Source organism: Sciurus carolinensis, chromosome 17 (genome assembly GCF_902686445.1).
Source record: "Sciurus carolinensis chromosome 17, mSciCar1.2, whole genome shotgun sequence".
In the NCBI taxonomy this organism is placed as follows: domain Eukaryota; kingdom Metazoa; phylum Chordata; class Mammalia; order Rodentia; family Sciuridae; genus Sciurus; species Sciurus carolinensis.
This window is the reverse complement of record NC_062229.1, coordinates 48,724,718-48,748,841: the sequence shown is the minus strand read 5'-3', so window position 1 is coordinate 48,748,841 and position 24,124 is coordinate 48,724,718. Positions and strand designations below refer to the sequence as shown.

General features: G+C 38.6%; 1 non-coding gene across 1 annotated transcript; it reads left to right on the top strand.

Moving 5' to 3' along the window:
* The first annotated feature begins 1,331 nt into the window (after nucleotides 1-1,331).
* Nucleotides 1,332-1,435, top strand: LOC124969615 (small nucleolar RNA U13). The gene has a single exon (XR_007105993.1). It is a non-coding gene; the product is annotated as a small nucleolar RNA U13 (small nucleolar RNA).
* The last annotated feature ends 22,689 nt before the right edge of the window (nucleotides 1,436-24,124 follow it).

The window sequence follows — 24,124 nt, the reverse complement described above, 5'->3', positions numbered from 1 at the left end:
CAAAGATTAGTAAAACCTCAGGGTAGAATACATGTCTGTCTTGTTCTCATTTTTTTATTCTCTGCATTTATAAGAGTTCTTGGTACATAATAGATGCTCTATAAATATGTATTGAGTGAACAAATATAGTGTAATCATATAATTTATTTTGCTATATTAACTAATGAAAGGATAAAATCCACATCACATCTTGATGCCAAAAGGTATTTGATAAATTCAACATCCCACTTTTTATCAGATTCCAAGAAAGCTGGAAATAGAATGAACTCTTATCTTCTTAAAGTTTTGTATCACAAACTCACAGCTAGTGTTATACATAGTAATGAAATGTAAGAGCAAACAAAATGAGTGTTCTGCCACCTTGACCTTGAAAACTTTACTGAAAGTTTTAGTCAATGAAATAAAAAATAAAAAATAAAAAAAGAACTGTGAATTTTGGGGAAGAGACAAAATAGTCATTACTCAGAGATGATGCCCTCACCAGAGCCAGAAAATTCTGGCACCCTGATCTTGGACTTCATTACTGATTTAGATTCCATTCAATACTGTAAGAAATACAAGCTTATTGTTTAAGTCACTCACTCTTCAATATTTTGTTATAGCAGACTGAGCTGACTAATACAGATAAAGAGATTGAATCCAAGATCGGCACACACAAATCCATAGCTTTTCCATATTCTAGCAATAACTAAATAAAACTTTGATAATTATTTATTTATAATTTTAACAAAACAATTCAATTTTTAGGAATAAAAGAAATTTGCAAGACCTAGATGAAATAATATCATAAAACTTTATAGAAGCCTTTAGTAAATGAAAAGGATACCATGTTCCTGGATTGTTATCACTGACCTATAACTTCTTTATAAATTCATTTAAATATTACTTGAAAGTCTTATGATACCCAAATCTAGGGAGAGAAAAGAAAAGTCAAGACTCTTTTTAATAAGAACATTGAGAACAATGTTTGCCATTCAAACATGATAGCACATTATAATATAGTTAATCATTTAATTTATTTTGCTACATTAAAGGATAAAATCCTGTAATTAGATCTTAAATAGAGTATGATATTGGTCAGGAACTAAAAATAATAAACGGACCAAAAAGAAAAGGATATCTAGTTGCCCACCACATATGATTCAGTAAAAGAAAATTCCATATGAACTTAAAATCCAGAAAGTTCCTGTTTAAATTTAAAACAGTAGAGATAATTTTTTTTAACTTTATGTAAGAAAAAGCCCCGAAACTGCCATTTGAGCTTCCTCACGAGATGGCGATCTCATGTTTATCCCATAATAGTGCAGGGATCCCAAGGTGAGTGCTTCTAAAGCCTTTTATGGTTCATAACTACCATGATAGGGTTTTGACACCATTGTGTAAGAAGTACTTTCCTCAAATCATGTTTTAACATCGACACATTACTTGTTTGATCTGAACCAAGTGGGAAAAAGTGAGTGTCCCAAATGAAGAGGGTAGAAGCTGAATGATCTTCCACTATGGCTTAATCTCAGAATCACTTCTGTCACTTCTGTTGGTCAACCAATCACAAAAATTTGTCCAGATTCAAGGGAAATAGGTATAGATCTCACCTCTCATTAGGAGGAATGTCAAAGCATCTGAAGATATGTTTTTAAATTGCTATACTCTCTCATTCCTGGATGGTACCTGAAGTAGAAACAGATTTTGGTGTAAGAAATTCCCTGGTTTAATACAATTTTGGTCACTCAGTGTTCAGATTTGTTATGAGTATTTAATAAATTAGCACATGTAAGATACATGGCATATATCAGATTAAATTTTTAGTAAAAATAAACTTCATTGCTTTAGCTAAAAACAAAGGGGTTATTTGTTCGTTGGAATCATTATAATATTAACCTTTCCCATGACCATGAGGAGTACATCCTGGGTTGCTGTGTTACAGAAGGTATTTTCAAGAAAAAAACAATAAGTAAATTCCTCTGGTATGCATGTGTAGAGAGGCAATAAAGTTCCTGGATCTCCTTCACTTTCTTAGAGATCGCAAAAAGCACAAGTGTCTGCACAAAACTCTCCACAGAGCATATTCCCAAATGAGCCATGTTTAACTATCCTGGTCTTAGTGTGACCTGATTTTAAGCAAACAGGAAAAAATAAAATAAAAAGTCTCTGTGTGAGTTGAATATTCCCTCCCCTTTCCCTTTCTAGTCAGTGGCATGGTGGGCATTGTGGCAGATATCTAGAAAATTCCACATTTACGTGGACACCCCTCTCAGGATTCACCACACAGCACTTCACTCATGCTTAGATGGTGAGCAAGGGCTCATAAAATGCATATCATATCATTACGTTATGTTTAAACATTTTTATTTCTCCAGAGAATTTAAAATATACAAACATGTGACTGTGAGGAAATGATCCAAAAAAGATTATAAATACAGCTATAAATGTCAAAGTTCCTAAAACATTTCACTGCTCTATCTTCAGAAGAAAGTGTTTACACAGAGCACACGCCAGCATGTTTTATTATTGTTATTGTGGGCATTAAATGTTACAAATGCAATCTGTTTGACAGACACATAAACGATGGTCTCCACGAACGTTCCAGAATCACCTCTACCAGCGTGAAGCTGATCAGGAAGAACAATTCAGCAAGGCGGGGCCTCTTCTCCACGGGAAAGGAGACATGTCCAGTCCCAGAGTGCAGTTAGGATTTGGCCTTCAGGTTTCAGCTTAATAAACATTTAATTTTTAATGTGTGCTATTTCACTTGTTGGGTTTTTTTTTTTTAAAGTATTATAGTTAGTGGTTAAGCATCACTTGCTTTCTTGTCTGAACCACTAGAATAATTGTGACTTGTCTTTAAAAAAAAAAAAAGGAAAAGAGGAAGAAAAAAGGAAAGGAAGGGAGGAGAGGAAGGAAAGGAAAGAAAAGGAGAGGAGGGAAGAGGGGAGAGAAAAAGAGAGTACAGCAGATTTCCAGAGTAGTTCTGTGGTAGCTGGAGTCCCTACTTACTGGTTTCTTACCCTTTAGTGGGTCAGCAGCAAATTCTACCTGGTCAGGTCCACACTCAGAAATGGTTCACTTTGAAGTCCTGCTGCCGTTCCTATTTTGTATAAAGAGAATTCTCTCCCCTAACATCTTCCTCAATATCCAAATCCCAAGAGCTGTTGTAAAAATACAACATGCAGCTTGGTGCACCTGTCATTTCAGCTACTCAAGAGACTGAGGCAGGAAGATGGCTTGAACCCAGGAGTTCAAGACCATCCTGGACAACATAGGGAGACCCCCATCTCCAAAACCAAACAACAAACACGAGGCAGAAGTGCAAACCACACATTATATTTTCTAAAAGTTACATTAAAAGAAATAAAAAGGCATAGATCAAATTAATTTTAATAATATATTTTATTTAACCTAATATATCCAAAGTATTCTTAATGCATCAGTATAAACATTTTTGCACTCTATTTTTATAGTAACTTTCTGATATCCAATGTGTTTTTTACCTACAGCACATCTCAGAACTAGCCACATTTCCAATAGATCCCATCCTCCTTATTTTCTCCTATTCATCCTGAAAAGTTCCTTCCTGAACTTGACCCAGGTCGAGTTGGGTTCTGCTTCTCAAAATCAAGCAAAGTGAGGTTCTGCTTCTTAAATCCCACAGAAAGTGGAGGGTTTGATTACAGAGTCTTATTTACTTATCTCCTGTCTTTTGAGGAATTATTTGGTACAACATGAGACCATTATGATTCAGTTATGTGCCATAGGGGATGTTTGGGATTATTTGTACCTTATGGGATAATGGAGTTTAACTTTATTTCTCCTGTGATGTACCCCTTTTTACTTGATGCTATACTTTGTTTGCAAAAATACTGGTACAGTGCAGTTTTTCATCAGGCAATTCAGAGTTCCCCTTAACAATGCCCTGTGAGACTATTATCAAAGTTGTTAACATTAAACTGGCCTAGCGAGGTGCTGCCTTTGATACCGTATAATTTCATTAATTTAAATCCAAGTAAAGATCAAATTTTCCAATTCATCTAAGCCATTTATTAGCCTTAGCTTTCTTGGTGATTAACTTTGATGACAATAGCATTTCGCACAATGTATGAACATAAAAGTGCTTCTTATATTACAGTGGGGTTATCTTTTGGTAAACATTTTACTCTGGGAACAGTTTGGAGAAACCACGAATCTTCAAGTTAATGAGCCAAGCCTCAGTTTACTTACTAATTAAATGGAAGAGCTTCTTAACTGTAAAATGTGCTGAAAACAAGATATCTTAATTATATTTATGAGTTGTACATATATATATATTCATAAATAGACACACACATATATGCAATATGACCATTATGATGATTTTAAAAATTATTCTGATGCTATTGATTGTGTTTTAGGAGTAAGACAATTGTTGGAAAAACAGAATATTTTTTCTTATTCCTAGTATTTACTCTAACTGTAATTATTTCCTCATTCCTAACCTCAGATGACCAGTAGGGTTCAGATTAGGGCTCGAATGCAAAACTTAAGGGCTAGTCCAGTGGGTCCAGACTAGAATCTCAAAGGTGAAACTTAAGGGGTGTCCAAAAGCTTGGTGATCAATGTAAAGAAGACTTTAATGAAATCCTTATAAAGCAAAAATTAATGTAAGAAGTTTATGATGGGAAGTATATTAGAGTTTAAATAAAACAGGATCAGACAGTACAGTGAGCAGAAAACACTGACCTTGGACCATTAATAAAATTTAGATTATCAAACCACATTACTTCAGTTTGCGTTTAATTTCAGATGCATTCACCACAATTAGAACTAGGTTAGTTTTAAACTTTTAAATAATCACTGAGTTCTATTATTTTTTTCTTACATATCATAATTCTTTCAAGCTTCTCACTTTGGGTTCTCCCCAAATATTATATTAGGAAATTCAAATGTGTTTCACTCTTAAATCAAAATTAAAGAAGTACTCTGTTGATGTTGCATGATTCTAAATAACTGTGAAACCTACTTTTAGGCAGAGTATAAATAACATACTTGAGAATAGAAATCTATGAATAGCTCTTTGAGTGAAAGAACGGTGTAGCCAATTTCACTCCATTGAGGTAACACTAGGCAAGATGAATTTATTTCGTACAAAGGAATGACCAAATTAAGCTCAAGAAAATGCAATAAAATTTTCAATCATTTCTTTTTTTCTCCCAGCTTGGATTTTTACTCTTCTCTGCTGCTAGAAGTGGAATTCTCAAGAGTCACTCTCTTTTTCCTGATTCTTGTACAAATCAATTTGGTGTAGACTTGTCTTTATTAACAGTCTCCTGATTCCTTGATTTTTTTGGGGGGGGTTCCCCTCCATTGCTTTAGATCATTGTTCAGGTCAAATGGGAAGAAAGAAGTAGTAAGGTTGATAGTAGGCAAGACTAAAGGCTAAGCTAGTGCTTCTCAAACTTTGTAATTAATTTCCTGAGGTCTTATGAAAATGCAAATTTGGGGGTTTGGGGTTGGGACCTGATATGATGCATTTTTAACAAGTTCCCAGGTGATACACAAGTTGCTGTTTTATGGACTACTCTTTAAGCAGTAAGAATCTATACCACTTGTATTTTTCTTGTTGCTTTTGAGATTAGATGTGTATCTGGAAAAGTGAATTAAATGTGTAGGATTTTTCTTTTCCTGTTTGTTTTTATATTCCTAGATCTTAGGACACTGCAAAATATGTCAAAGTTACTAAAATGTTATTGATTGTTGTTAAAAGAATGAATAAATGAAATGGGGCCAATTTTAAAACAGGTGTTCTTTTTTAAAGGCGTTTGTTAGTTTCTTGGATCCTATTACCTTTGGCATTCTGGTTAGTCTATGGACCCCATCTCAGGATAATATTTTAAGTGCATAAAATAAAATGTATAGGGAATACAAAGAAAACCAATTATATGGAATTATACTTATCAAAATATATAAAAGTCAAATGTGTGGTATAATGTATGTGCTTTTAAAAAACAAAATCTAGCAGTGTATCTAATAATTACTATAATTTTGAAGAAGCAATGAATATAAACAATGTTTTCAGATATCTACAACAACTATAATTTGATAGGGAAATATCTGATTTCTCTTGGGGATAGAAAGACAGGTACTACTGGTTGTTGCCTATATTCATAATTGAAAGATACTAGATTTCAGTTGGAGTTGAGTGATAATAAAGTAATTGATTTTCCATTAAGTCCCCAGAAATTTCTGAATTCTACCCAGGACCCTCCTCGAATATGTGAACTCCAGTTTAAGGATCTGATCTTATAGTTCATGGAATTTATTTTTCAAGATTTTCAATATTATCTGGAAATTGTTCTATGACAAGAGAAAAATGCACTTATACTTAGAATTATTTTATCCACCAAAGCATCTAATGGCAGGCATATTGTTCCATTTTTTAACACAGTACTTGCAAAAATCTGGAATCACTTTTTCCAGTGATTATTTTCTTCCCCTTTATTCATGTCTACAACAATGACAAAAATATAATGGATACCTTTATTCACTGAATAAACAACTCACAAATGCAACTTTGCAAAGTGCATTCCCATGAAACAGATCCATAAACTTGGTAAGCGCACCAAGACCCGTCAGGAATGTTTGAACTAAATCTTCATTTGTTATTCACGAACACTTTACGTGGCCTTCTAAATGAATTATGTGCTGCCTCATTGACAAGAAACGTAACAGACTACACGTTTGAGAGGCAGAACAGGGCTTGTGGGATTGTTTTATTGAACAATTTCACAGGTGTTAACAATAGAGGTGGGCTGAAGAGTTTCAACTGAGAGAGGGTAACTCTGAGATGAGTTACTCAAACACCTGTTGGCACTTTTTCGAATTCTTGTTTTCTTTGTAACAGTTTTGCAGGGTCACCTTATTGGTGTTTTCCTTCATAAGTCAGACAGTGAGGGGAGGGGAGAAAGAAGAGAGGGAAGAAACAAAGATTCAAGCCCGCACAGTGCCAATGGCAGCATAATTCCTAGATCAGAGGTCTCAATCTCAGAGCCTCTGGGCAGGTCACAGAAGCAAATGAGTTTCATTTAGCTCATATACCATTAATAAAAATCGAACTTTAATTTTCTTATGCAAAGAATTAACAACCAACCCTCTGGGGGTGTGGGTGGGGTAGAAGCTCTGATCTATATCATTTGCAAATTTCCATGGTATACGTGGTCCATTCTGAGCTACCAAGCTGAGTACCCTGCAGAGGGATTTGGGAGGGCAGGTGCACCGCGGGCCCTCTGGAGCCCCTGCCCGCTGGCTGCAGCACATCCCTGCCCGGCAGCAGAGCCGGCACTCTCCTGGGTCCCCACCTCTTCAGAGTGTCTTTCACCCTGCCCTGGATCCCTCTGAAACCATTTCGCTGATCCCAGTGGGCATCAGAATGCGTGACTCCTGCCTACAGCTTTTCTGGGCTCCTGTGACGTTGGTCACAAAGCTAGAGTGAGGAACGTACCAGCTATTTTGAGGTGCGATCGGAGACTTGCGTTCATTGTGAGGAAAGCAGGAGGATTTGGCAGGAGAAAGCAAGGATGGCGCGTGGGATGCAGCAGCTATGGGAGGTGTGGCTTGGGTGTCACTAGAGTGGCTGTTACCTGTCTCTGATGCCATCTGTCAAACACAGCTGCAAGGCCACAACAAATGAGAAGTGGAAAAAGAATGAAAAAGCAAGTAGGGCCACACAGGAGAGGAAATATTACTATTATTTCTCCCCCCCCCCCCTGCTTCCCCATTCTCCTAAATGAGACACTCGACAGGGATTGGATACTATTTCTGTCTTTTCGCACATCATCTTCTTTTGCTAATTTTCAGTGGGCTTCTGAGATCTGATATACATGTGCAGGCGATGTGGAAACCGATGGAGAGACAGATTTATATTAAAATTGTCGACATATTTTTTGCCACCCATTTTAATGATGCAATTTTGGTGATCATCCAGTTTCTTAAAATGAAATAAAGACTGAAGGAGATAATACTTAAATATTATATCATGTGTCTTTTTGCTTCACATTTAAACCAGAAAGAAAAAAAAAGAAACCCCAATATTCATTGGCAGTAATGTTTAGAAAACAAGTAGAGGATCTTTTTTTTAAATTTTTTAAATTTTATTTCTTCTAATTAGTTGTACCTGACCATAGAATACATGTATACATTTTGATTGATCCTACATAACTAAAGTGTAAGCTCTCATTTTTCAGAGGTAACCACCCCTCCCCAACATCCACTTCCCTCAGCCTGACTTGCTGGGGAGGGAGTGTTGATGCTAGCTGCTGTGTCCTTCTGCAGTCTACTGCCTTCCCTCAAGGAAAGATACTGTCCACACCCTGGTGACATTAATAGAGGGCCCTTAACAGGAAGCCTGGGGACTCTGCTTAATGTCTTTACCTCCTTGAGTTTTCTTTGTAGCTTCAGTAGCCAATTCCTGCCCTGCCTGCTACCAGAGGGACAAGAGAGAAGTAAAACAGTGGGACTTGAATACTCCTTTAAAGAGGACTATAATAGTACTCAAGATGAGACAAATAGTAAACAAATAGTTCTAATAATAATAATAATTATTATTATTATTATTGTGACTCCTTGTGGTATGTAGATCCTCAATATGACTAATAATAATAATTATTATTATTATTATTCTGGAAAGCCATCGCCTACCACTTTGTCTCCTTTCATTTCTCCCTCCCATGGTCTGAAGGTTGAGACAAGACAGACTATGATGAACATTTAGGCAAATAAAGCTATAGTGACAAGGGAAATTCCTGTCATTCCATCCCCAGGCTTGGCGCTAACATCCAAGCCTTGGACACCCGGTCTGGCTAACTTTTACTTATCTTCTTAGACTCACTGGAGATACTATCTCTTTCAGAAAATTTCCCTTAGGTGCACCCTCTGTTCCTATGAGTCTGACTTACAAATTCATGAATCCCTAGGAGTTGTACAGTGACCACAGTATGCTGCCCATTTCTCTGCTTGAGCTATATGTTCCTTGAGAATAGAGACTTCAACTTGTTCATCTCTGTGGTCCCGGGTCCTATTTTTTGCCATATATATAGTTAAGTGCTCTCAAAAGTTTTGAGGGCAAATGAATGCTGGATGAATCCTATAATAAATGGGAATGAACTGGATTGAGCTCATGGAAGAAAGAAACTTTAGGACGAATTTTAAAGAATGCAGTGTTTGCGATAAGGAGATCTATTTTGATGCAGAAATGAGGTAAATGAGATACATGTACAGGATGACATTTCATTTTGTTGAGCTAAGGTCTGATTTCAGATAAATGGGAAAAGAGGGGAAATAAATAACAGAGCAACTGGTACACAGTTTGAAGTCACTATGCAAAGGAATTTAGTCATATTGAGGATCTGCACACCACAAGCTCTAATAAACGTATGCGAGGTTGTCTCGCAAACTCACAAATCCCGCGAGAGTTGTAACCACAGTAGAAAGGAATGATGAAAACCTTTGGTTCTGGGTTTCATTTGTAGCTGCTTCAACTTGGCAAAACAAACCTGCTCTCGAAGTCCATATTTCCCCTTCATCCCTTGGAAAATGAAATTCAGTTCTGCACAAGTATTTTCACATTTTCTTTAAACTATGGGTGGCATGGTAAAATATTCCTGTTTCCACTTTTCAAAATTACATCTTTCATGAAAGTCATGTGTAGTTTCAAAGGACAGAAGATCCCTTGTGTTCCAGCTTCTTCACAATCTCATTGAACACTTTTAAGGAGGGCACTGCTATGTACACACGTTCTTCTTATGCCATTAATGGTGTATCTTTAGTATCCCTTATAGCAAGCCTGCAATGTATTTTTGTTAAGTCCTCACTGCTCATGGATCCTGTTGCTATGTTGATAAAGACCACGAGAAATGATTTCTGTCGAGGACACATGTATGCTCCCCCTGATTTGTCATTACATCATGTATACATGAATTATAGCATCATATGGTACCCCATCAATATATGTAATTTTTATGTGCCAATTAAAAAATGAATACAATTTGAAAGTAGGGCCAAAAACAAATATTTAAACTAAAATAAGAAACCACTTCTGAAGTCAGCAGCGACTAAATAAAACCTGCATAACTTCTTCGACCCTCCCTCCCATTCCTACTCTACCCTTTCTATCTAATTTATTATCTTAAGGAATTTGCTATTTTTCTCCCAAGGGGAGGGGGGAAACCTCACTCCTCAAGATGTTACTTTGTGTACTTCAGTTAATTATTTAAGAGGATTCTTTAAGCCCTCACCACTCAACCTTTACAATTCCACACAGAAACAAAGATAATTCAGAAGGTTGAGAATCTTTATGCAAATTGACTTTTTTTTCAGGCTGCAAAGGGCACATCAGGGCTTCATCCAGAGGAGGTTTGGACACCAGGGCACAATGGTATTAGATAGCTCGTGATGGGAGGATTTTGGCCACAAATATGGAAACATTGGTTGAACATGTAAGCAAATATTAATAATACAGCATTAATTTATTGCTTCTGCAGATTATTTCTAATACAGACTTGCTGACTTGTACATGTATAATACATAAACACAGCCATGAAAGTTTAATGCCTTCAGAGTAGTACATTCACCCACAACACCACCCGTTGACACGCTTTCACTCTTCTGAACACAGCTTCCTGAAAGAGTCAACACGATGTCAAGGTGACAGAATTAACAATGACATGGGAGGGATGGTCAGAAAATTAACTTTTTGAAACTTTTCTGTCAGTCAGATCTTTGGACATTCAGTAAAATGTGACTATTGTGAATATGGCTTTACTAGTGGGGTTGTAGCTTAGAGGTGGAGCGCTTGCCTAGCATATGTGAGGCACTGGATTCGATCCCCAGCACCACACATACATAAATAAAATAAAGGTATTGTGTCCATCTACAACTAAAAATATTTTTTAAAAAGAATGTGGCTTTAGTTTATTTTGAAAACTGGATCATGAATTACCAATAGGAGCAGCAGAAGACTCTGTCTACACTCCCAGGGCAAAGTGCAATAAGTTTTTTTTTGTTTGTTTGTTTTTTAAGTCATTATGAGTACTGTATGGTAGAGAATAGGATTTTTGGCAAAAAAAAAAAAAAAAAAAAAAAGTTTTACATCATTTGACAGAGTCGAGTCAATTTTAAAGAAAAAAATCAACCCACACATTCCTTTTACGATGAACATTTATAAAGAACGGGAGCTGAATATAGGAAGAGGGGTGATGCTTTGCAGCATCTGAACCCTGAAGTTTTGGGTACACACATTCCTTCCTCTCTGCCAGAGCAGTTGAGGCCAGATCTCTCCTACCTGCCTCTCAGATTTCTGACTATAATAAGCTCTTAATTCCATGTCAGAGAGATGGAATGCAGCAGGATTAACACCATTTCTTCTTTACCCTTTGCTGATTGGAAACTAGCCCCACTCATAGTTTGTTTAATTTCCATTTTTTAAAAAAAGGCATCTGAGTACATTTTGCCTTTTCAGCTTCTGTGTGTTGGTTGCAGATATAGAAATTGGAACCGGCCGGCTCTGCCAGTCATCTACCCCCAAACAGTCTCGGAAATTTCTGTTCCTCTCTGGATAGTGGATGTTCAGTCATTTTGCAGCACTCAGCTCGGCTCTAATAACAACTCGATTATGGCCCTGTGGCCTTTTTCACAACATTTATTTTCAGGTCTGCCATGTGTTGGGCATCCATAACAGCCAGGCTGACTATCATTCTGTGACTCCAAAGGCGCCGACAGTGAGAGAGATCTGGACTCCTGCAAAGTGTGATGGAATTGGCCAGGTTTCATGTGACAAGCTCAGATGATGGTCCTTTGTCCAGAGCAGGCATGAAAGAAACAGAAAGGCTTGGTATGGGTCCTGTTTCCTAAGCACATGTAGAGGGCAATTGATGGTGAATTTTTGGATTCCTGCTCAACTTTTTCTCAAAGTTCTGTCAATTAGATAGGCAGCTTGCTTTACTGGGAATTTTCTTGGGACCAGTACTTGTAAAAAAAATTTTTTTTGCTCAAGTGAAGCTGGATCCAGCTTGTAGCTGAAACTCACACTTGAAAACACTTGAGCAGTGTATATTCCTTTGAATCAAGTCTGATCACATTGCTCTGGAGGCTCCGTCCAATATCTGTGGAGATTTCAGAATTATCTGCTTAGGTATAGTTGTATACGTAATTGATATTTATCAGTGATTAACAGGTTAATAGATATTGCCTCTTCTCTTTTTACCTAATAACGATTTGTTTAATTATTGTGCTTATCAAGAGCTTTTATCACATCAAAAGGATACATGAAAACTCCTAAAACATAGGCCTTGGGAAAAAGTAATTGCAATTTATTACTCTTCCTAAAACTACCTGTTTCAACATTTGAATAGCTAACAAGGAGAGCAACCATCTTTAAATAAACATGCTATTACATTGAGATTATTGAGAGCAATCTTCAGACAATACCCACTTGCCCTTCTATGATGCATAACTGACATCCAGAAAGCAAAATGAATTTGCATGTCTGAAACCCAAATGTTTTGAGTTGGGCAGTTCCCCAGGATTGACAATTGCCTACACAGCATCTCCATTTAGATGTCTAATAGATCCTTCAAGTGGGTCATATCCAAAACAGAATTCTCAATTTCTCTATTACTCCAAAATTCACTGTCTTAGGCTTCCCATCTTTTTAATGACAGAAGTTTTGCTAAGATGCTCATGCTACAAACTTGGAATTCATCCTGGATTCTCTTTTTGCCACATAGCCTGTTAAAGAGATGGGGAAGCATACAGTGATGTCAGCTCTGCCTCCAACATGCACACTTCTCAATCCCTCCAGTCCTTCCACCCTACTCCAGGTCACTGTCATCTACAGCCAGCTTGGAAGGTCTGGTCTCCCTCCTCCATCATTGCTCACTTTTGGTCATTCTCCACACAGCAGCTGGAGTGGCAAGTGTCTCCTAGGGTTTATCCAACTGTACTGCTTCCCTGCTTGACACCCGCCAATGCTTTATCACCTCACTTATAGCAACAGGACCCTACAGGATTCCCCCTGCCCATTTCCCTAAACCCACTGCCTATCACTCCTCTCCCCACTTGCTGTGCCCCCCCATTCTTGCTTTCTTGTTCTTCAAACATGCTGACATCAGTTCCACCTCTGTACCTCAGTGCTTGCTGTTTCTTTTTATTTCATTTTAAATTGACACAGAATATTGTGTTTATTTATGGGGTAAGGTGTTTGAATTCAATACCTATATACAATGTGCAGTGATCCAATCAGGTTAACTAGCACACCCATCTCCTCACATGGTACCATTTCTGTGTGCTGGGGACCTTCAAACTCTCCTCCTGTAGTTACTTTGAAATGTTGAGTCAATAGTATAGAAATAGTTGCCCTATTGTGCTACATAATTTTGGACTCTGCCCACCTTCCCCACTGGGTTTGATACAGGTGGAAGACCTCCTCTCTGTTTCTTGCCTGGTTACTTCATCACCTGATTCAGGCTTCTGTTGAAACATCATTTCTGCAGGGATCCCTCCCTTGACAGCCCTTTCAAACTGGGTCCCAGGTTCATCCACACATCATCTCCCTGTTTCACCTGCTTCCTTTCCCCTCATAGCACTTATATAGCCAGGGTCCTTCAGAGAGAGAGAATCAATAGAATATGTCAATATATAAATATAGAGATTTATTTTAAAGAATTGGCTTATGCAATCAAAGGGATTGCCAAGTTTGTAATTTGTAGGGCAGGCCAGCAGTCTGGAAACTCAGGCTGCCTTTCTGTGTCACAGTATTGAGGCAGAATCCCTTTTTCTCTGGAGAAATCTCAGGGGTCTGAATGCCTTCATCTGATTGAATGAGGCCCACCCACATTATTGAGGGCAATTTTTACGGCAAAGCAACTGACTAGAGATGTTCATTATAACTAAAAGATAATATATCAGTGTCTAAGCTAGTGTTTAATCAACCACCGGGCCATATTGCCTAGCCAAGTTATTACATAAAATTTAACAACTGCAGAACGTACACATTGTGGCATTTGACAGGCATCAATTTACTTGTTTGAAATAAATCTCTTTTACTAGAATGTAAGGACCATGGGCACAAAGAACACTGGTTTATCCAACATGGTTCCAATATCGAGGATCATGGTAATTGGTACATCGTGAACGCTAGCTAAATGAATAAATCACTTCCTTTCTTGTCTTACATGAAACAATCTCCTTAGACCACAGAGTCACAGGCAGCATTTGGAGAGTGCAGCTGTTTAAGAAAGAGATCCAACTACTGAGATCTTCTGAGCTATTATAGATAACAGCCCTCTGATGTGCTGATATATACATGTTCAAGTTCTCAGGGTTAACAGGAGAGCTGATAACTTGAATCTCAATCCTGGGACAGGAAAAACTGACAACTTCAACCAACCAACATGCCATTCCAACAGCAAGTACTTAACTTGCCTGTGAAAGAAGAAAACTCATGTTCGAAGTTATTTTTATGTTTTGCAAAATAGCAAACAAGTCCTATAGCAAATTACCATTCAGTATAAAAATACAGCACATTAAGATATCTACTCACCAGCTTAAGTTAAAACTTTATTTAACTTTGAGTTTTAAGGACTAATTTTATAGTTTTGATTAAGAGGTTTTAAGAACTTTGTATACATCTTCATGGAAGGATTTTTTTTTCCTTAGCTAATTTGATACAGAGTGGGAGGAGATGGAAGTGACAAACATCAAGGGACTCTGGAGTTTCAGACTAAGCACCTGGCAGATTGTAGGACATAATATACTCTGGGGATAGAGTCGGGTGGTTTGGAAACAACATATTTTTCAAATTGTGATATGGGGTTTGCCAAGGCAAAATTAAGAAAGTCAGCCTTCCCAGACAACAGAAAAATGCAAGTGTATTTGATTTCAATAGCTATTAAAAGGTTTTGCAAAAATGAACCCTATGGCTCTTCCAGATTTGGGAATTAAGATTGTGGCTGATGCTTTGGGCTTGAGAAATCTCGTGGATATCTTTTTAAGGTAGTCATGTGAGATTTATGAATTTTAATATACCACCGTGTTTAACTTTATAGTCTTTGATTCTAACTGTTCACAATGATTTTTTTTGCATGATAACTCTATTTGAGCCTTTTGATGATTTTGAGATAAGCAGGAGAATGATACCATTCCTAGTTTACCAGAGTGGAAACTGAGGCTCTACCAAGTTATCTGATAGATATTTATGTCAATAGTTTCAAGAAATAAATGTTACCCCATAGTCATTCAGTCTTACCAACTCTTTAGGGTTTCTTTTCTCTTTTCCTAAGCTGTTTTTCTCCTTTCACTAAATACACTAAAACAAAACAAAACAAAAAGACAGTATTATGTGAAAAATTAGGGCATAATATTTGATATGAATTTAATTTGGCACGAATTGCAACAACTCCCAATTTGGCAAAATTCACAATTAATAGGACGAAACACTGGTAAGAAGGGAGGGTAGAGAAGCTCCTGTTCTTGGGCAGACAATGCATTAGCACAACCTTTTTGGCAATAATGATACCAAAGACTTTTGAAACTTGCAAACCTTTTGATCTTCCTAGTCCACATTTAGAAATGAATTAGAAATATTCAAAGATTTGTGCAACATCTTTGTTATATGGCCATTTAATGAACATTGTTTAGAAGAATAAAAGTATGAAAATTACCTAAGTAGCTAATATTAGGAGATTTATTAAATACACTATACATTGATTAAATACACAGATACATCCTGACTCCAGATTATTGGGCTTAGAAAGAGGTTAAAGAAAACTTATGTGATACCATAGGAAGATGACCAAGATATATGTTTAAATTAAAATTTAAAACAATATTCTCAGTAGGATCCCACCTTTTTTAAAAGCATGTATAGAAAGAAAAAAGAATTGAAAAATTGTATGCAAAACTGTTCATAATGGTGGTCCCTAGGATGTAGATTCATGGATGACATTTTTTCTTATCTGTAGTTTTATACTTTTTATTTTAAGTTTGTATTACTTTTGTAAAGAGAAAAAGTAGATTTTTTTAAAATCACTGACACTTGATTTAGTAAGTCCTAATTGGTTGTGAAGTGATTTGTTCTGCATGATTTTATGTATTTTTAATGGTCCTTTTGTCTTCCAGGACATCTCACAGACTGGCTTGAAGGTAAAAATTTTTGAAACTCCAAGATCTTTAAAGTGACTTTTTACAAAACCCGAAGGAACCACCCTCAAAGATGTCACTTAATATGTTCCCAACCCACCATTTGCAGGTGGTTGGTAAAATGATTTTCTAGTAGAAAATGATGACTGGATTCTCTTTCTCTTTCTATTTCAATTATGGTCTCAGGATAACATACCCTACACCTATCAAGGGAAAAAACCCTTGTAAAGGCACTGGCTGGTGATTCTGAAATGTCAAAGCCCTGATGCGGAGTAACAGACTGAAGCACCTGTGATCAAGTCACTGTCCTATTCTTGCTGGATTTGAAATGATGGAGATAAGTCACCATCTTAGAATTATAAAAACTTGGGAATTCAGAGTTGGGTAACACTCATGGAATTTTTTGCCCTCATCTTACCAGTAAGGCTAAATGATGCATTCAAAATACAGACTTAGTGTCCAATCCAGGACTTGATTTCAGATCCTCTAACCTTCAGACCAATGCCCTTTCCAGGTTTCCAGGTAAAGCGTTCCATACCATACCATTTGTCATCTGGAGCAAGTTTTTTAACCTCCCTTACCCTTTATTCTTATCTATAAAAAGTAAGAAGTAATATCTGCTTGTAGAGTTGTGGAGGAAATTAAAGATTACTTAAATAAACAACCCAATGTCAAAATCTTGACACTCCCACACACCCCCCACCCCCCGCCCCAGGATTTGACAGAACACGGCATTTCCAAGAATGAGGTTTGGGGAACATCAGAAGAGCAAGATGATCTAGGCTGTCCAGCACCATGGAGATGGAGTGGCGAGGAAGTAGTGCTCAGTGGACATCAAGAGGCAGGAGCTGGAGGGGTCGTTGAGTGGCATAGTCCTGAGATGACGTCCGAGGCTGTGGCTGGGGTGACGCCCGGCAGTGACTGGTGAGTTGGGCACCAAGGAGGTTGGTTTCAACAGCCACCAATGCTGCCCGCTGAGACTGGGTGACGGCAGAAGACTGTGGGCGAGGCCTCCCCTCAGCTGCACGTGTGAACGACGTGCATTACCCTGAGCCAGGGGTCCCTGAAGCTCCTGCCGCCCACAGCTCTGCATTTCAGCCGAATTCCTTGCCAGATCAGAGACCTGGGGACGTCTCTCGCAATGATCTTTTCAGGCTGGTGTGTTTGAATCCGGGGAGGGCTATTCATCTCGGGAGACCCTGTGCTTCTGGGTCTCCCTGTGGGGACAGAATGAGCCTACCTGCCTTCGCCCTGAAGGGCTTGTTTGTTCTCTACCCAGATTCCCAAATGCTGTCAAGCCTCCCGCGTGGTGCCAGCCTGTGCCTCACATTTAGAGAGGCTGTGATGCCGGCTCTCCATTCTGCAGTCTTTGTACACATCAAAACAAACAAACAGAGACCCAAACACACCCCAGCAGGCTTATTGTCAGAGAATTAGCTCCCATGCTGGCGCAGCCAGACGAATTCAGATAAGAATAGCTTAAAATAAATCCTCCCAGGCAAACTGGTCACAGGCCAGAGCTATGGGATAACTTCTGGCTACAACCATATTCTGTACACATGTTCTGTTATCCTAAAAGATTTTATTTCACATTTTTAAAGGGAGCCAGAGATAAAAAGGAAGAGAATTAAAATTGCTTCTGCCTGAAACCTGAGGTAGTGGAGGAGGTATTTGGTTGAGTACTCAGACAGCATGGTTGAACATTCAAGAGCACCTGTTTATGGTTATTTTTTGCCTCCAGGTAAATAGAAATATGATCTTCTACTGCTAGCGGCTTCTCCTTCCTGCAAACATTAACCACATGCATCAGTTGGAATGCGCTAGGCTCCTAGGTCAAGCCTGTGGTTCCCGCCTCTGTAAATATCTGGCCCTCCTCTGTAACCTTGAAAGCTACTTAGAAACACTCCTTGACATTTGGTGCCAGTTTAATATCCTAAACTTATCTTCTGGGACCACCTTGGTGGTTACAGAAAGAAAAATCGTTTTCATCTTGTAGCTAATCAGGTGGATTCAAAGCTGGTACCTAGATTATTCTTAAATACCTCTTCCTTCAGGGAAATCTGAGTCTAACATTGTGACATTACATTTGCCGGATTCATATTATTATAACTATGGTTTCAACATCCCTGTGTCTGGCTGTGTGGATAGACAATGTCCCAGCAAGGGAATGAGGTATAGAATCAGGAGTAAGATAAATGCTGGTTAGCTGGTAACTCAGAAAATATGTATGAGCCTAACTTGTGGCAGTTCTATTTTCTTTCTCAGTGAATTTTTACAGGCTGGAAGTCACCCTGATTATCTAAGAAACAAAGGGGGGTTGGATGCCAACAAGCCTTCATCCAATTCATGGACCAATTAGTGAAACAATTTTTCTCCAATCTACAATTCTAAAGCAAAAACTTGCTTTCTCTTAGTACTGTCAATCTAGGAGTCCTCAGGAGAGGGGCATTATATATTTGTTGAGACAAACAGATCTATAGTTAAGTCTTAACCACTGAGTAAAGCTGATCAAGTTACTTACCTTCCAATGCTTTAGTTTTGTCATTTATAAAATGGTTATAACAGCTAGGCACGATGGTACGCACCTATAATCCCAGCACCTTGGGAGACTAGGGCAGGAGGACCACAATTTCAAAACCAGTCTCAGCAACTTAGGCCCTGAGCAAATTAGCAAGACCCTGCCTAAAAAAAAAAAAAAAAAAAAAAAAGGGGGTGAGGGCTGAGGATGGGGCTCAGTGATTAAGCACCTCTGGGTTCAATCCCTGGTACTCCAAAATAAATTAATAATAACAACAATAAAATGGTCATAACAGTTTCTACTCTGCAGTGTCACTCTGAGGGTTAAATGACATAATGTATATAAAATAGTACAATGTGCAGTTAAGAGCAGGAAGAGGAGTAATAATAATGATCTCTGACTATATAGAGAGTAAGGTGCAAAATTCTTTATAAGAAGTGACTCATTTTATCCTCACAATAAACCCATGACATAGGAGCTGTTATGAAGATCTGTTTTTCACATGAAACATGATGTCCAGCCCAACGGAAGTACTAGGAGAGGTAGAAGAATAAATGATCCGTATAAGAATACAAGTGCGGTGGTGACGATGATGATGGTGGTGGTGACCTCTAGCATTTGTTGAATGCTTAATGAGCACCAGGGCTTGTGTCAGTCTTTTTAATAGTCATTACTAAACTCTTGTTCATATCTTATAATTAATGTATGAGATAAGGTACAATCTAGAGCCCCATTTTATACTGAAGGAAACAGAAGTACAGGGAATATTAAAAACTTGCCCAAGGTTATACAGCTGTTCGGTGGCAAGATTGTGACAAATTCATCTCTCTGTGACTTCAGAATCTGTGATCTTAACCGCAAGCCCAGAGATTCTCAAAGTGTGGCCCTGGAAGTGGCATCAGCAGTTTTTGGGAGTTTATAGACAGGCAAATTTTCAGGTCCCACCCAGGACCTACTCAAACAGGTGCTCTGGGGGTGGAACGCAGCACCTGTCCTTTAACAAACCCTCAAGGGATTCTGATACCTGCTCAAGCTGGATAACCTGCATAGACTCTACTGCTCCCTGTAGCAGCAGGCTTGGTAAACTTATTCTGTAGACTTGATTTGACTTTTGCAATTTTATTTAGCCTTTGTGTTTGGCTACCTTCAGAGCAAAACCTCATCATCTCATTCTTTTGGTCTCTATTATTTACTGCCTCCCCACCCTGCTGCTTGATGCCAGTAACAAAAATTTTTGTTTTGTTGTTGTTGTTATTTTTGGCACTGGGGACTAAGGATTAAACCCAGGGTGCTTTACCTCTAAGCTACATCCCCAGATTTTCTTGTTTTTATCGTCTCACTAAGTTGACCAGGCTGGCCTCAAACTTGGGATCCTCCTGCCTCCTGAGTCACGTCCCACCACGCCCACTTTACAAAAGATTCTTTAGGAATAGAATATAAATGTGCTTCTTTTGTATCCCTTAGAGAGCTATTATCATATACCTTCCATAGGAGATGACCAGCAAGATAACTCCTCACAACTTATTAGCTGCTGTGAGAGTTAGCAGCTGAATTTGCTTGGAGGTGCCTCAGCATGCTTCTTGGCTGTACAATGGAGATAGTTATATCACCCACCTTTAACAGATATAATGAAGATTAAGATAATCCACATGCGAACTGTGAGCCCTGTGCTTAGCACATTTAACTACTTAATAAACATCACTCTAACACTCTTTATTTGGAAATTTTCTTTTTCTGAAAAGAATTGGACATCATTGTAAAAGATCTATTTAGGATAAAGAAAATTTTACCATCTGATCTACAGAGATAAACCTATGGGTGAGGAGGCCTGTGACAAAAGTACCCTGTTTCCCAGGTATTGTCCTTTTCCAGAAAGCCTAAGAGGAAGTAACTAACCTCCATACAGAAGGTCGCGAACGATTCATCTACTCTTTGATTCAATCAAGGCTACAGACTGCTTAAACAGGTTGTGAGTAAATTGGGACCTGTGGACTTAACTGCTCTCAGTCACTAATGAGTGATAAAGGAAGAAATAGAAACTCTTTCAAATCCATTTTTTCTTTTCATTTCAGCAGCCTATTAGTTAAAACACTTTCTTAGAAAAGCCCAAGCAAGGATAATGGGTCCCTGCATCAGCCAGCCTTTCTCTCCACACCTAATTGCTTCCCACTTCTATTTAAAGGTAGGGAACACCCAAGGGGCTCCAGTATAAGCGCTGTCAGCCACTGCTGAAACTCGAGAGGCATCTCTTGACCCTGTGAAGTCAAGAATGTGAAGCAGGTGTTGCACCATGACTGCCTGAGGTAAAGGGAGGTGGCAGCCTATGCCCAGATCCCCCCTGAACTTTTCTTTATCGTCCATGAGATAAATCCATGCCTAGGGATTCATAAGAAATCTAAGGGACAATGTATTAGTTGGCTAGTGCTGCAGTAACAAGTACCACAGACTAAGTGACTTGAACAACAGAATTTTGTTCTCTCAGTCAGTCAGCTTGAAGCCCAAGATTAAGGGTTTGACTCCTTTCATGGGTTCTGAAGGAGAATCTGTTCCATGCCTCTCCCCTAGCTGCTGTTGGTTGGCTGGCAATCTGAAGCATGACTTGGCTTCTGCTGTATCACCCCAATCTCTGCCTTCATCTTTCGTTGTTGTGATTGGTACTGGGGATTGACAACAGAGGTGCTTTACCACTGAGCCACATCATATTTATTTAGAGACAGGGTCTCACTAAGTTGCTTATGGTCTCCTAAGTTGCTGAGGCTGGCTTTGAACTTGTGATCCTCTTGCCTCAGCCTCCCAATCCACTGGCATTATAGACATGTGCCCAATTTCTGCCTTTATCTTTACATGGTGATCTTCAGGCATGAGTGCCTGTGTCTAAATTTCTCCTTTTGACAAGAGTTTAGTCAGAATGGATTAGGGGCCCATGACACTCTATTATGACCTTCTCTTAACTAATAATGTCCTCAACATCCCTGTTTCCAAACAAGGTTACATTCTGATCCGGGTTAGGACTTTGGCATGCAAAATTCAACTTATGACAGATGGTGAATGAAACCCTAGGTCCACCAGGCAGACAGCTCTGGCCTCTTCAAACAGGCCAGAGCTGTACTTCGCACACTGCCATGTGCACAGGAACCCCTGGGGATCTTGCTACAATGCAAATTTTGTTTCCTTTCAGTATTTCTGGGGCAGGACCTGAGATTCTGTATTTCTAGCCAACTCCTCAAGATGCTGCTGCTGCTACTTTGAATAGCAAGGTCCCAGAGGAATTTCACAACAGTTTATTCTTATTTCCTGTTTCTCATATCTACTGTGATTCTTCCCAAGAGTTTGCAGTTCACCACCTCCTCATGTGGAATCATATTTCAGGATGGCTGAAGTTTAAGACATAAAAATGATCAGCTCCACAAAATTCAGGACTCTGAATTCAGCTCCCCTGAACCAGGAGAGTTTGTCTCTGGTGCAGAAAGTCTCTTCTGGATTGTTCCACAGCTTTGGTCCATTCATTCCATCTTTCAGTCTTTGAGAGCTGCTGTTGTAGCTTGGTCATGGTGGTCTCTGTGTGGTTTAATCCTCCTGAGATCCCAGTCATTGCAGACTACTTGAGGATGGGCTAAGCTTTCCTTGGAGTACTTCAATAAATTCATACCTAGACTGAAGGGAAAATATTTGCAGCCTATGTTACAAACCGAGTATTAGCTTGCAAACATATTAAGAAAGTCAACAAATCAATCTACTCAACATAAAAATGACCGAAGTTTAGAAAGAGGGAATTCATTTAGGAGGAAACCTCAATGACCAATAAGCAGGTGAAAATAGTTTTGTTCCCATTAGTAATGAGAGAAGTTCAAATTGAAACATTAAAGCAAAATCATTTCCCATTTTTTTTAGAGGAATGAACATTTCAAACATTAATTGATGGCAAGAGTGTGGAGAAGTGGGTATTTTGGTTCGTGGACAGAAATATAAATTAGAGACAAATTTGGCATGACTGCTACATCAAACATGCATGATTCCTGCATCTGTGGAATTCTACTTTGTGGTATCTGCTTTACAGAAACTCTGACATGGACACATAAAGAAGAATGTTTAGGGGCAGTAACTGAAGCCTTCATTATTAATAACAGACAAAATTGTTGACAATCTAAATGTGCATCAGTAGGGAAATAAACTATAGCATAGACACAGACATTAAAATGAATAACAGGAGAAAATATTTCTTGGCTATTTACAATATAACAAACCCTGTTATAAGTGCTTTTCATGTATTGACTCTTTAATATGTACAAAAACTCTCTGATGCTGATACCATCCCTATCCTTAGAGACGTAGAAACTGAGGTACAGAAAAATTAAGTAACTTTCTCGAGGGCATTTGACTGGGCAGAGATGAAATGTGAACCCAGCAGGATGCATATGCTCTTAACCATTTCAAGTTACCACATCCAGACCACCAGGGTGGTCTGGAGAGTCTCTTTGTCCTGGTGTGGAAAGATCTCTTTAGATGTATTAATGAATGACAAAGTAAGTTACAGAATAGTCATATGGCCCAATATCGTCTATGTAAGGAAACCCCAAACACTTACAATATTTTATGGGGACTTGTATATACATGCACTTAAGTGCAGTGAAAGTTGCTACAACAGACACCAAAGCAGGGTTGCCTTAGAAAAGGGGAAGGGAGAAGCTCTGGAGATTGCAGGGGCGATACAAAGGGCATTCCCACTCTTATTTGCAGAAAGTGTTTTTTTTAAGAGAATCATTTGTTTATTTGTTATTTTGTAGTTAAAATTAATTTTAAACCATGAGTTCCTGCTGTCAGTTCTTAGTCCTGCGCTGATTAGCTCTGCTGTCTCTGTACAGAAGTGAGCATCCACCGCATTCCCTCCTGGCCTCCCAAGGCAATGCTTCCCTTCCCGCTCAATCTGGCATTTGCACAGAGATGTTCTCCAAGCACATTACCTTTCCTTTATGGCTCCCATCATCATCACTATTTGTTTATCTTTAGTTGAGGCGTTATTTATTAGCCCTGTGGCAGTTGTTTATGAATGCTCCTGTCATAATTGGGAAGGAAAGGAAAACTGGTTGGAGAGAGGCTGGGAGTCTAACAGCCACAGCATGGTTTTAAGTGACTAATGGCTGGGGATGGGGAGGGATTTGGGAAAATTACTACATTCTTGAAATCTTCTGCTAGGTCTAACACAAAATCCTCAATTGCCCTGACAACCCAAAATGGTTTTGCATCTTAATTTAGGTTTATCCCAGTCCATTACCTTGTCCTCCCATTTCCCCCTACCTGTGCCCAAACCATTCCTGTAACCCGATGAACACAGGCTTGTAAAGAGAAATGGAATTTATAATTGATTTTTATTTATTGAGCATGCAGATGTACTAAGTAATGCCTAGAGCAGATAGACAGCAGATTTAAATAGTCATTTTTCAT